At 40.5% G+C, this 13,771-nt stretch overlaps 1 pseudogene; it reads left to right on the top strand.

Annotated features, from left to right (window-relative positions):
• Positions 1–200: 200 nt before the first annotated feature.
• On the top strand, positions 201–9,205 carry LOC131557814 (killer cell lectin-like receptor subfamily G member 1; annotated as a pseudogene).
• The last annotated feature ends 4,566 nt before the right edge of the window (positions 9,206–13,771 follow it).

Raw genomic sequence — 13,771 nt, 5'->3', positions numbered from 1 at the left:
AGGAAAATGCATCAGTTAGGTATTTGAAAGAGGAGATGTCCTGGGGAACATGCTGGGATGGTATTCAATAGTTCTCTGTGATTTCTTCAGTGCTTTATACTCTAGCTTCCCTTGGGAGCATGGGCACTGTATTCAAACACACAAACCCACAAAAAACCAATCCCCACACCTCCCTGCCCAACAGCAAAACCTTCTGCATCATGTCTGTGGATGCAGAAGCTGTTACACAAATGTCATACATCTTCATGGAGAGTGTGCTTTCTGTGCAGGTCAGGTGAGTACTCCAAAGCTTATATGAAATTTTTTGATCATTGATTTTAATGGACATACAGAAATCATAAAAAATTATGCTTTTCTTACTGCTATTTCTAAAGTTGACAGTATCTTAGGGTTTTTTTTTTCTCTTACTATTTTGGCACTTTGAGCATTAAAGGTCCTTGTGAAAAAAGACTAAATACGCATCAAAGGAATAATTTTACCATTCTGTGTGAAGAGTGGAATCAGTGTTCACTCAGCATCCCCCCACTTAGCATGACTCTTTCCATTCTGGTTTCCATCAAAACTTGTTGGTCTTCTTCGAAAGACAATGGTAAGAAGTTTTCTATTTTTAATGCAAAATGACATGAATGAAATAGTTGTTCTTTCTATGTCACTGAGGCTTTGTGGGAAATGATGTTTGCTTCCCTAAATAAATGTAATGTGAGTTCATACAGTACATGTGTCACCACTATACACTGGGACATTTCAAAGTCCATTCAAGAGGAAGCAGTCAGCTTTCTGACTTTTCCCATGGTGTTGGCTAATTGCCACCTGGATCTTCATAAAACAGTTGGTGTAAATCTGACCTGGAGAATTGAGACACCTTCTTTTCCAAATGGTAAAATAGTAACATCCTTTTCTCTCTCCCTCACTTGAGAACAAGTTCAAAGCTGCCTGGTAAATTAGGTCAAATTCACAGTTATCTTCGGTGAATAAACTATTCATTTTAAAAAGCATTTGATTGGTTCAAACCTCCCACTGAAGAGTGGGTATTCAGAAAGGTCTTGCCTGTGAAAGGTGGGTGTGTGGCAGGTAATACAATCCCAGAGCTGTGAAAGCATCCCCAGTGCTGCTGCAGACCTGACAAATAATGCACAGGGAGCCTTGTTAAACAGAGAGCTGAAGGTAACAAATGCAGCACTGTTCTTAGAGCACAGAAAGCAATGCTCTGCTTTACACAAATGCTCATATTTTATTTCTGTTGTGAAAGCTCTGATCAAGGCAATCCATGGGAATTCAGATGCTGAGCACCTCACAGCCTCCAACAAAAGATCTACTTTGGTTTCCCCTGCAAGCAAATCTGTGCCAAGACCCTGCTTATGAATTTGCCCACAGAAAGGCCTTTTCCTGCTGTTTGATAAGATGTGATTTCATTTCTTTTCAATAAAGTGGCCCTAGTCATTCTAAGAATGTAAGCATTCTTACTCTGATTTGTCTTCCCCTGGTTAATTTATGTTGGTTTGGAAGTAACTGAATCTAAATGATAGTAAATTTTATACTGGCATCATGCAATTGTACATGTGGAGTTACCCTAATTTAACTGCTCTCCCTGCTTTTTAAAGTAACCTATACAGAAATCTTTTCCACATAGCAGTCTCCATTTTAGGATCAATGTAGACTCGTGCATCAATTTCTCTTTAGTGAACCCACTGAGGACTTGGTGAAAATTTTTTAGTTGTTTTGTGGGGAATCATGGCTTTTCAGTTTTTAGTGATAGACTTTGTTTTAGTTGTTTAATTTGAATATTTTGTTCTCATCAAAAATGTTGCCTTTTTATTATTACATTTAATTTTCTCAAAGATGACAGAGCCATCTGCATAATTTAATTAGTTTCTGGTGGATTGTTTCTCTGTTCTTCTTAAATGTAGATCACCTTTCATTGCACATAAAGCCTTGTCTCCTACCTATCTTCAGGCATCTGATCACCTTTTCAGTGAGAGACTGAATCAGATCCAATGGATCTCCTAAAGATGAGGAAATCCTGTCCAGAGCAGGCAGAGTGAAAAAAGTGGTCCAAAAGGTGACAACAGACAGGAGGCACAGATATTAAATTTTCCTGGTATGATTTGGCTTCACCATGCTTGGAATTTTTTAAACCACATATGAGCTTTGAAAGTCTTTGAACTGCAAAATCTTCTTTGTGCTACAGTGGGCATGTTGCAAAGGACTCTTGTTCAGCCACATGGAAGAGAAGCACTGCAGTACTCTTGCTTTTCTGAATTCACAAAATTGTATTTTTGGTGAGGGCTTTGGTTTAGTCATGAGAATGTGAGTGTGCACTGGTTTATGTGCTACCTCCTACAGCTTGTGGTTTTATTTATAGCAGGTGCTGCACCAAAAATAAATAGCAATAATCTACACACATCCCCCCCAACTGTCCAAGACATATAAAAAGGCTACTTTTTTCACATAAGTTTCATGTTACTCTCATATTTTTGGATGGTTTAACAGGTCTTTCTATCTATGATAAAAGGAGGAGGTGAGCTAGTGTTTTCCCCTTGCCTTGTTTTTAAACAGGTCCTCCTTCTGCAAGGGGCATTTTCCTTCATAGAATCACGGAGTCATAGAATGCCCTGAGTTAGAAGGGATCCATGAGGATCACAGAGAGGAATTGTTCATGCTGATTTAAACCCAAGATAAATAATGAGGGGATGAAGGACAAATTGCCTGTCTTGATTTTTCATTTTGCTAATCTTTTCATGTACAACAGTTTCAGAAATAAAACAGTGAAGAATTTTAAATCCATCTGCTGATATTATGTGGAAAATGCTCCCTCTGTTATTTTATGTCCACCAGGTTTCTGTCTCTGTAGCTTATTATGCTCTTATGCATTTAAATGGACCTTGATTGGGTGACTGTAATGAAGTGGATGTGCTCAACTCCCATATGGCCATGCAGGAATATTTTTTTATTTGATCAGCTTCCTATGATTAGTTCTTCAAAATTCAGTGCATGGAGGTGAAGGATGATGCTTGGGTAGGTAAGAAGAGAATATTTTGATGTGGAAAGGCTATAGCAGAGCTGTTGCCACCGGAGAAATCTTTCTTAACTTTCCACCTGAATCACTGCAAAAAGAATGAGAGCAGTTAGATATTTATGCCTGAGCCTGGTCATGGTCGATTGTTGCTTTTTTCTTTACACCAATAGCATGTCCACAGCTGAGCTGCAGCTCTCAACTCTTGACCTCAGCCTGTCTTCAAGACAAGCTGATGTTTCCTGCCTGGTTTAAATTAATGTCTTCAGAAAAAGCATTTCCTGTGAGCTCGTGTTATCTTTTCAAAGTGTGGATTTACTGTGGTTTACAATTTGTGAGAAAAAAAAGATGAGCTAGATACAGGTTGAGTTGTCTGTGATCAAAGGTTTTTTTTTGAATGTGTATTTTTGAAACAAATGTACTTCAGCTCCAAGCTGGAGAAGAACATTTAGTTTGATGAGTTAGGTTTAATAGGTGTAGTTACTTAATCTCTTCCTCATGTCAGGCTGACCGTCCTCTAGTTCCCTGTCTTCTTGAAAACATTTGCTGCCACCTTTGTTTTGTATCCTGCTTTTTTGGGACAGACCATTGTTGAGTTCAGTGGAGCAGCTCCTTGAGAACCAGTCCCATCCTGGGACTTCTCTGCAGGAATCTCTGCATGGTGGGATTTCTCCCATGAACACTGACTCCTGAGCAGTGCAAAGTTTTTTCTCATAGAGTCCGGCTTGATTGTGATTTTGTTTTTGTATTTTTCTCTTCTTTTCAGGAACTTCAGCATCTCATGATTACTGCTCTGACCAGTTCTTCTCTGTGTTCTTAAAAACAAATGGAGTATAAGTAGAAAAAGAAGGGAAAGGAAATTAAGAAAAAGTGTAGAAAATATTTATATGTTTGAAAATTGGGTATGTATATTCCTGGTAGCCTATAAAATAAAAATAATCACACAAATTTTAATAGAATTATATTTTCAAATTTTAATAATTCTCAGAATTAACATAATTAATGATTTGTGAAGTCTCCTGTTCTGAAGATACTATAGTTTCTGTTTTCTGTCTGAAGTCCTGACCTAGCTTTAAGCAAACGTGAACACAAATCAAAGAGTTGAGTGGAAAGGCTGATACTGTTGGACCGGTCAGTGAAATTGCTGTTGTAGGAAAGGGCTGGCAGTACAAGCATATGATTTTAGTAATGGATTCCACAGATTGAACTTTTTCAATATATTATCTTGCTCCGCGAACGTGACATTAGAAATAGCTCAGAGTTTGGTGCAACCATGGCAGGAACAGGTTGCCATGGTTGTCACTACAAATCTGAAATGGTAGAGCTTTGTTCTGGAGTGGAAGAATTCAAGTTTCCCATGTGGGTCACCACAATAATTATTTCTCATCTTGCAGTTGCCCTGTTTCACTCAGAATGGTTGCTTTGCCACCCCGCAGAGTCACATATGGAGAAAAGGACACAGGCACCACCTGTTCTACTGTTACATTTCAGCTTCCTCCTGCGGAGTTAATGTAACCCCCCTCAATTTTCTTGTCTCAGTTCTCAAACTCTTGTGTCTTGCTGTGTTGTTAATATAAATAAATAAATGGATATAATTAAGGATGCTGATATAGATCAAACACAGCTGCATTGCTTTCATTGATGCTGCTTGCAGTGAAAGAGAAATGCAATCTGTAAATTATCCCACTAGAATTACCTGTTTGCTAAGTGAGGAAATTTAATTTCTCACCTTTTTCATCTTGGTCAAGCCTAAATTGCTTATTTATGGGATGTGAAGAATGCTAGATTACTTCACTCCCCGGTCAAAGCAAGTTTCCCTCAATGATTTATGGAGCATCCATCAGAGCAGCAGTTTGATCACTAAACATCAATCTCTTTGTGAGCTATTGCCATTGCTTAAACCATTTTGTATTCCAAAAAGCTGATGTATGGCATCATTCCTTATGTATATTACTTTTCTGTTAATAATGTGCTCTGTCATTAGAAATTACTCCAAAGTGCTGTGATGAAAGCTTAGCCAACGCTCAGGGAAATCCAGATCCACATCCAGGCTTTGTGGCAGATGGGACTTCTAAATTCCAAGTAAAGCAAAGTTTAAAAAAGCAGCACTTAAAAGCATGTGACAGGGATAAAAAGGAGCATTTCTCTCTGAATGTGAAACACAGAACTGCCAAGGAACAGCGAATACAAAGAACAGAGAGGAACAGGGACATCAAGAATAAAGGTAAAGTCTATTAATAATGGAAAAGATACATGCATTAGTAAATAAGCAGTCTAGCAGATTTCATGTCTGAATTAGAGATGTGCATTAGTATGCTAAGTTTTCCTTTCTATCCTGCTGTTTGAGATTGGGCAGGATGGGCAGTTGAAGGTAGGTTGAAGTTGCAGGCTTGCAGCTCCAACAGAGTGATCTAAGAACTTCTGTTGGTGCTGTATCAAAACACTCATGGCATTTGGACTTCCCTTCAGATGGAAAGCTGAGTTGTGACTGATCAATAGGCCCCTCTAATGGGGTAAGTCTCAAGGGAGGGACTCTCAAAGGAAAGTGCCATGTACTGATGAAGTATACAGTGACTGAATTTTTTTGATTAACATTTGTATCAGTTGGGTGGATCAGCTGATTATATCAGCTGGCTGTGTGAATTTTTGTTCCTGAGTTAATCAAAAGAGTGTGAATGTTTTTCTAAGTTAACCAGACCAGCATGGGGACAGTGTGTATACATATATATAGCCTGATTAGCCTGATACATGTTTCTTCCTGGTGCTAGTCAGTGTTGCAATGGTGGACATATTATAAATTCTGCCAGTAAGAATCAGATTTGTATTGTGATTCATGTCTTTATTGAAATTGCTACATTTTGTTAGTTTGCTCTTGTATTGTGCTTCCAATACATAGCTGTGGTTGATTCTGCTAAATCAGAATCTCATGAAACATCATGTCTTCAAATAAGCAAACTTGTAATTAAAGGTTAAATTATCAATGTGTGGAATATCAAAAAGAACCCTGTCAGACATTGTTGGACTCTGACATGAGTGCAGGCTTGAGGTAAGCTGACACTGCAGTTTGACATGAATTGTATTTTTAGAGCTGGTCCCATTAAAGAAAACCTCACCTTTCTCACATTTATGTTCTTTTATTCTTGTTAGGTTTTCCTGTTTCATCTACCATGGAGGCCCTGGGAGGCACCCCCGAAATTAAGGAGACACAAGAATCTCCCCTCAAAAAGCTGTTAAGACACCATTGGCTCCCTGCCCTGTTCCTATGTCTGTTCCTATGTCCCTGAGCCACTCCCTCCCTATTCCCCTGTTGGCCATGGTCTTTGTCAGCCCAGCCCTCTGGGGACAGAGAGGAACCTGGACTCTTGACAAGTGGCTGCTCTGGGACTCTGAATATCTCACCCTGTGTGGCTGAATTAAACATCTGTGGGTATTATACAAAGGCCCTTTTTGCTTCTTTACCTTGGGCTTTGCTAGCAGCAATTCAGGCTGCAACAATCTACTACCTGCTGGATTGTTGCAGTGATTCTAGGGATCCTCTTCATGGCATTGCTGGGAATCACAGGGCATTTTATTACCAAGGGTAAATAAATCTCCTTCACTGAAAATACTTCATTTGTCTGTAGAACTTTGTCAGGGAGCACAGCAGAGCTCCTGAAATCTGCTCATTGGTCCAAGAAGAACATGGACCTCTTCTCTTTAAAAAAAATATATTCTCATGCCTATTTCCATCTGGATAATGAATGCCCTTCACAGATTCCTTCAGAGACTCTGATTGTTGCCAGTCTCAGAAGAGCTCCAGGGATGGCATCATTGTAACTGGGGAGAATAATTTTCTGGAAGAACACATTTGTGAAATGTGTTTGTAAGGAACTGGGCATGACTGTGAGTGGCAAGAGACATGTATGATTCCTTTTCAGGCTGCCCATGTCCATGCTGCCCTGAGCAGTGGGTGACCTACAGAGGCAGGTGTTACTCCTTCTCCAAGGAGAAGAAGGACTGGAATTCCAGCCTGGAATCCTGCTGGGCACAGGGAGCTCATCTCCTGGTGACCAGCAATACCAGTGAAATGGTGGGTGCCTTTGCAGGGGCAAGGGCAGGACAAAGTAGGAGCAAGTCCCAGGCACAGTTCTGGCAGCTCCTTCCCTCTGGGAGGAAGGGAGAGTGCAAAAGACTCCTGGACCCACCCACAACCTCCTTTGCACTGGCAAAGACAAGGCTTTCCCTTAGACACTTGGCAAGAGAGATTTGTTTCTGCCTGACTCAGCTGAGTTTTGTTTGTCATGAGTTCAGCCCTCAGAACCCACAGACACAAACAGATGGGAAGCTGCCTGGCACTCTGAAATGCCAAGTCTCACAAAGCAGGTCCCTGTAGGAAGGAAGGGAATAGGTGTGCACACTCAGAAATGGCCTCAAAATTTCATCTCTCACACAGTGCTTCTTTCTTTACTCTTCAAAACCCATGACTTGACCTGGTTTTGCTGAATCTACTGATCTCTCTACCTTCCCATCCTTCCTAGGACTTCTTCCAGGTACAACACATCAAATCCCACTGGATTGGTTTACAGAGGGACACCCATGGGGACTGGGCCTGGGAAGACAGCTCAAAACTGAGTGATGAAAAGTGAGTATGGTGTTTCCTTTGTACTTTTAGATAAAACACCTGAATTTTAGATTCTTCCCCCCTCTGCCATGAAAAGTCTCCTGGTATTCAACAGAAGTCAGCCAGCAATGAACATGGCTGCCAAGGGATGTTCAAAGTGGCCGTGGCTAAGGGCCATGCAGCTAAGGGCTTCCTCCTGCCCAGCTGCCAGAGCCCAGTGAGGTGCACGTAGGCCTGGGAGTCTCTATCCCAGGCTAATGGACACAGCTGCTACATTCCTGTCTGTAGGTCCACCAGAGACAGCACACATGCAAGCAAAGGACTGTGACACAGTGATTGTGCCTGCAATCATCAGCTGCTCCCAGAGGCTCAGACCCATCCCTTGCTTCACCTCCTCCCCTCTATTTCCTCCTCGTCCTATAAAAGCTCCTCAACAAGTTTTACAGAGACCCACCTTGAAGGGGAGGTTTTTGTTCTTCTAACCAACAGGACAGGACTGCTGGGAGATGTTCCTTGAGATTTTATGGCAGAATCAGATTCAAGGTGTGGCTGAGACAATGGAAAGGTGGAAACAGCTCACTACAGCCAGCAATGATTGTTCCAGTTGGTTACCGGGATTGTTCTAGCTAGTTCCTGGGACTGTTCTAGCTATTTCCTAGGATTGTTCTAGTTGTTCTACCAGAATTGTTCCAGCTGGTTACTGGGATTGTTCTAGATGGTTACTAGAGTTGTTCTAGCTGGTCACTGGGATTATTCTAGGTAGTTACTGGAATTGTTCTAGCTAGTTCCTAGCATGTTCTAGCTGTTCTACCAGAATTGTTCTAGCTCAAATCCTCCTGCTCCACTTTCACCCCAACTTTCTTATCTGTCACAAAGCCCGGGGTGCTCCTGTCCAAAGCTATGCCTGGAGGCTTTTGAAGGCCCATCAATTAGTAGCTGAAGACTTTTGGTTTTTGCAGTTTTGTCTGTTATTTCTTAAATGTTTGTGTCTGTGGATTTCTCTTTCATAATTTTGTCCTCATTATGATCTTTTGCACTGAACGAGACCTTGATTGGATAACCTTAATGAAGCAGAGGCTTCCACCTTTCACACACCCATACAGATGATTTTAACTGGATGAATTAACTGAGATACTTTATACTTTCTCTACCAAATGCCTTTAGTAGAACAGCAAAAAGTCCCTCGTGGAACAGAACATTTATCTCTGTAGTGATAGGAAATGGAGAGCCCAGTGTGAGACTGGTGAGCTGCAAATCTCACATTGAGCTCCAGGTATCACAAGTGTCCCAGGATGGATCCTCCCTGACATCAGCTCATGAAGTCCAACTGCAGCAGGTCTCTTCCCTCCAAAGATGTGAGATGTTCTTCCCCCTGCCAAAGTGGGCATCCCTCTGTGGTGTCGCCCTGCTTGTGTGCTTTGTCTCCCGCAGGGTCGAGTCCACCAGCCCTGTACAGAACTGTGCTGTTCTGCTGAATGGTGCCATCCATGCTTCCAAGCTGTCAAGTCCCTGCCCCGTGGATCTGTGAGAAATCTGCTCAGTGACCTCTGTGGGCATTGTCTGAGGGAGTATTCTTTGGAGAACTGTGCTAAGGCCTGATTCCTGTGAATTTTCTCTGAGAAGTGCTGTGCTCCTTGCTCCTGTGCCACCTCTGCACTGCAAGGAATGAATGCAGCTTCCACAGGAGGCCTGAGTGCTGCTCCTGGCTCCATTCAGGATCACTCTGGTGATGTTCACGTTCATAGCCCTACCCTAGTGACAGTCTTCAAGGTGAGGAGAAGGGGGAGGAGAGATTTCTCGGAGTCTCTCAGTCATTTTCAGAGGTACTTGAATGCTGTGACTGCTGTTTTGAAGTCCTAGGGAGAGGTGAGCTTGTAATCTGTGAGCTCATGCAAGCTCTGAGTTTATTTCCCTCTTTTGTGACATTGGTGACATGGACCAAAGCTGAAAGCTAGCCTGAAGTTTGAAGCTGGCCTATTTTTGCAAGTGATCAGATGATGTCCATAGGACCTTTCTAACCTAAATTCTTCTGTGGTTTATGTTTGTACCTGGAGAAAACTGGAGCACGGCTCCTAGTGTTATGTTGCTGTGCAAATAGCTGCCAGGGAGTGAGCCTGCTACCCTGCTGAGCTGAAAATAAACATGAATTGCTGCTAACAATTTCTTCAGGAGTCACTTTTTCTGTTTTCCTCCCCAGGATTATTGCTTAGTGCATCTGTTGATTTATAAAAAGGCAAAATGGTGGCAGGAATAGAGTCAGGAGAGCAGGAGGTAAAATACTTTGCAACAACACTGCAGCAGAAGTACAGCCACAGCCACTGAACTGTTTCCTACCCCAAGGGACTAAGGACTGACAAATTTACCTTTTTTTCTGTAGCCAAATGAGTGCAGCCCTTCATCTGCCAGTCCCTTTGTCCTAAGGCCCACCTTGGCCATGGTTCAAGTGCCCTGCACCACCCCTGAGGGGTCTGTTTCTCCCCTGCTCAGTTCCCTCCTGAACAGGTCTCTCCCTAAAGAAGTCCTGCCAGACCCCTCATCCAGCACTTCTTCCCATGGGATTCAGCAGACAGATAAATATAGTTCCAATTTTTGTGACAAGTAGGCCACAATCACAAAATTTCCTGTGCTGTGCAACAGCACTTTGACTACATGTTAGGGTGACTGTGATGACTTTTTAGGGACAATCTGGTGGTATTTTGTGACAGTATTTCTTAAAATACTGTGAATTATGTTGTTAGGTTCATTGTCCTAAGCAGTCACAAAATAAATTATTAGAATTAGATGGAAAATGTATGTTTGTTACAGAAATAAAGCTCGTTTTTACCAAGAAAATTGAGATGCTAGTGTAACACCCAGAATGTTTTAGATGACAAAAGTTGTTGCCGAAAGAATATTTCTGAAAATCTCATCTTTAGTACCCCTTTGGTATTAAAAAAAAAGTAAGGTTTAATTAAAGTTATGCAATAGTAGCTTATTATTTTCCTGCATTCTTCATTTAAACATCTTAAAGAATGTTTAATTCGCATAATACCTTAGTTATTTTAAAATTGTTACCCTTTCAGAAACAATTTGAAAAGTTTCTTCTTTATGTTCTTTAGTTTTCTGTAAGAGCTCTGAATTTTGAATTACAAAACCCAACAGAGCATGTGAGAAAAACAGGAGAGGTGCTCCAAATACTTCAATAAATTCTGTTGTTTTCTATATTTCTTCCTAGCAGAATGTAAAGCAAACCAGGCAGGATTTTTTAAATTTAAATTTTTAAATTCCTCTCACCTGGGGTGTTGTTTCAGCCTCTGAGGAGCGCTCTCCTCTTTCATATGTAAGATAGCTCCTCATGAATATACAAGTCTTTTCTCTGCACATGCAATTTTTGTCCCGTTCTCCCTATAGAGTCTGAGGCATGAAAGAAATAGGATTGTGTTACTTCTGCAAGTTCGTGACTTTTCCACAATCAACTATTAGATTTATAAACTATACTGACAGCACTGGAGATGTGGGAAATTATTTGGGCTATGGAATGAAATCAGTGTGTACACATTTTAAAGAAAAAATAAATATTACAGCACAGCTTTCATTTAAAGGCACTGTACACTGCTGAGCTGCTCATCAGAAAAAATTAAGGAGAATATTAAATATATCTGCCTTGCTTTTTGTCTTGGTGAGAACCCTGTTGGCTTTCAGTTCTGTGCTGCCTTCAGGGTGTTAAAGGACTAAGCTTTTCCTTATGGCATTTTACACAAATTGAAAGCAATTCTGCTGTGTACACAGTGTCAGATAAAAAAAAACCTGGAGAAAAAACAAGTTTAGATAATCAGCACTTTAAAAAAAAATGTATCTCTAGTTTATTTTGTTTAGTAATATTAATTACGGAGGAATAAGGGAATTTTTCACTGTCATCTGACTTCTTTTGTATTGCCAGCATTTTGGGTATTAGAGGGGCGAAATATCCATTAATTCCACTATTGTGGTTTGGGGGGAACTTTCAGCTGATTTTCAGCTGAGAACTATTCTAAGAATAGGTCCTATTTTATGCAGCTAGTTTGGAAAGCAGAAGAAAATATCATGTGTGTAAAAAAACCCTGTCTTATCAACTTCCTACAGGAGCAGATGCTGCCAGATCTGGCAGTTCTTAGCACTTTGAACCTTTAAAATATGCTTTGCAACAGTAATTAACTAGCAGCAAGTAATATGTTTGAAGTAAACTTCCAATTATACATAATGTTTCTGCAGACATGCATTTTAATATTTTCAATTGATTTAAATTCCTTTTTAATTTTTCTTTCCTTACTTCTGGACCAGAGTCTTGTCAGTTGACATCAAATAAAGCATGTAGGTGAGTCAGACCTGCTAATTAATTTTGTTGCTCTGTTTTTTGTTCATTTTTTTCTTTCAAATTCCCAAGTATTTTGATGAAATGCATTTGATTAGTGTTACATTCATCAGGGAAAAAAAATTGCTTGAAGGAAAGCTGATTTTATCAAATTACTTGTTTTGATGCCAGGAAAGGAGAGATTTTAAGCTGGTGTTTATAGACTAGGCAAAATGTTACTGTGCAACTGTACCAATCTCAGTGCCAGGAATGTAGCCTAGAGCAGATTCTTGTCTCAGATTCTAGATGCAGAGCATGCTCTGATAAAACCCAAACTGGAGCTTTTCTGCAATGCCAGTGAAAGCAGAAACAAGCAGCTAATATTTTTCTTCCAGTGTAAATTCTTAAGGCTCCATTGATGCTCTTTCCTAACCTTTAAAGGCTCTTGGTATTTCTTGCTCTGGAGAAGTGTGTTAGTTTGTCATTGTTATCCAGCTGGAAGGATACGGTTATTCTCCTTTACACTGTAAATACTTTCAAGGAATTGACAGGATTGACAAGCTTTTGTCTAAATTTCATAGCAGTGAATCCTACTTAATGCTGTGGTCTTGGGTCCTCCACTAACATTATTGAATCTGTCCCATCTGATGACTTTTTAACCTCTGTTCCACACTTTGGAGATTCACAGCTCCTACACCCCACCTGGCAGACAAATAAATATCTTACATTAGCAGTGGTTATTTGAGTCCTTTGACTAAGGCATGGGTTCTTAATAGAAAAAGCTTTTGATAGTTGTTGAAAGTAGAAAACAGAATAACTGGGGGTTTTCTGTCTCACACTAGGTTAGACTAGTTCAACCCATCTCTTTTTCTGCACTTTTTAAGAGGCAGTACAAAACTCCACAGAAAACACACAATCACCAAATTGTAGCCGCCATATATATTTTTTTTTCTCTGCTATTTCCCTATGTAAGTTAGTCTTTCATTTTTACTGCTTTCAAAACTCCCACATTATGCATGGCTTACATCTTTCATTTTTCCAATCAAAACCATGCCATTTGGAAACAGAATATTATTTTCAAACTATGCTCATGAATGAATTACCTTCAGTATTTCTGCAAGTATTGATCCAGTTCCAGCAGACAGTATTCCCCCTCTCCTGCTTCAGAGCCCTGAGGTTTTAATTCTTTTTCTACCCTGTAGCTAGCTGATCTGTGATTGTTTTCTGCAGCTTGAAGAACAGCTGCCTTTCCATAACTGGGGCGATCATTTTAGTATCAATCTCTGTAGATTGCTTTGAGATCCTTTGGAAATGGAAGTTAGGCTTGTCATGTGATACAACTTTCCCAGAATTATCACTCAGACAAAATGACACCTGAACCTGGTAAGTCCTAGGGAAAACAAGGAAAGCACAAACAGCTGGGGGGGAAAGCTCAGTCAAGGCTCTGAATGACATCCTTGCTGTTCCAAATAATTCAGGTACAGATCAGAAAGAAACACAGAGGAACTGGTAACAACCTTACATCACTGTAACATATTAGTGACACCAGAAATGACCATTAATTAACATGTGGAGAAATCTAAAGCAGCCTTGCCTGAAAATGATGAAATTGGTGGCTTTCTGGCCACCTACATTAGGCAGTAAAACAATTGTTGCTGAGGACAGGAACCCCATTACACCGAAGGCTAAACTCGAGCTGGAACTGGTACATGAACAAGCTGTGCCAGCAGGCTGCTCTTGGACAGTTTTACCAGGTGGAGTAAGGGAACTTGTCATGGCCAAAGCAGTCTTGACTTGGAAAATTTAATTTAATTTATCACCAACTAGAGCAAATTTTTGATTACTGACT

The sequence above is a fragment of the Ammospiza caudacuta genome, chromosome 5 (assembly GCF_027887145.1).
Source record: "Ammospiza caudacuta isolate bAmmCau1 chromosome 5, bAmmCau1.pri, whole genome shotgun sequence".
Taxonomy (NCBI): Eukaryota; Metazoa; Chordata; class Aves; order Passeriformes; family Passerellidae; genus Ammospiza; species Ammospiza caudacuta.
This window is presented reverse-complemented; position numbering and strand designations above follow the sequence as displayed.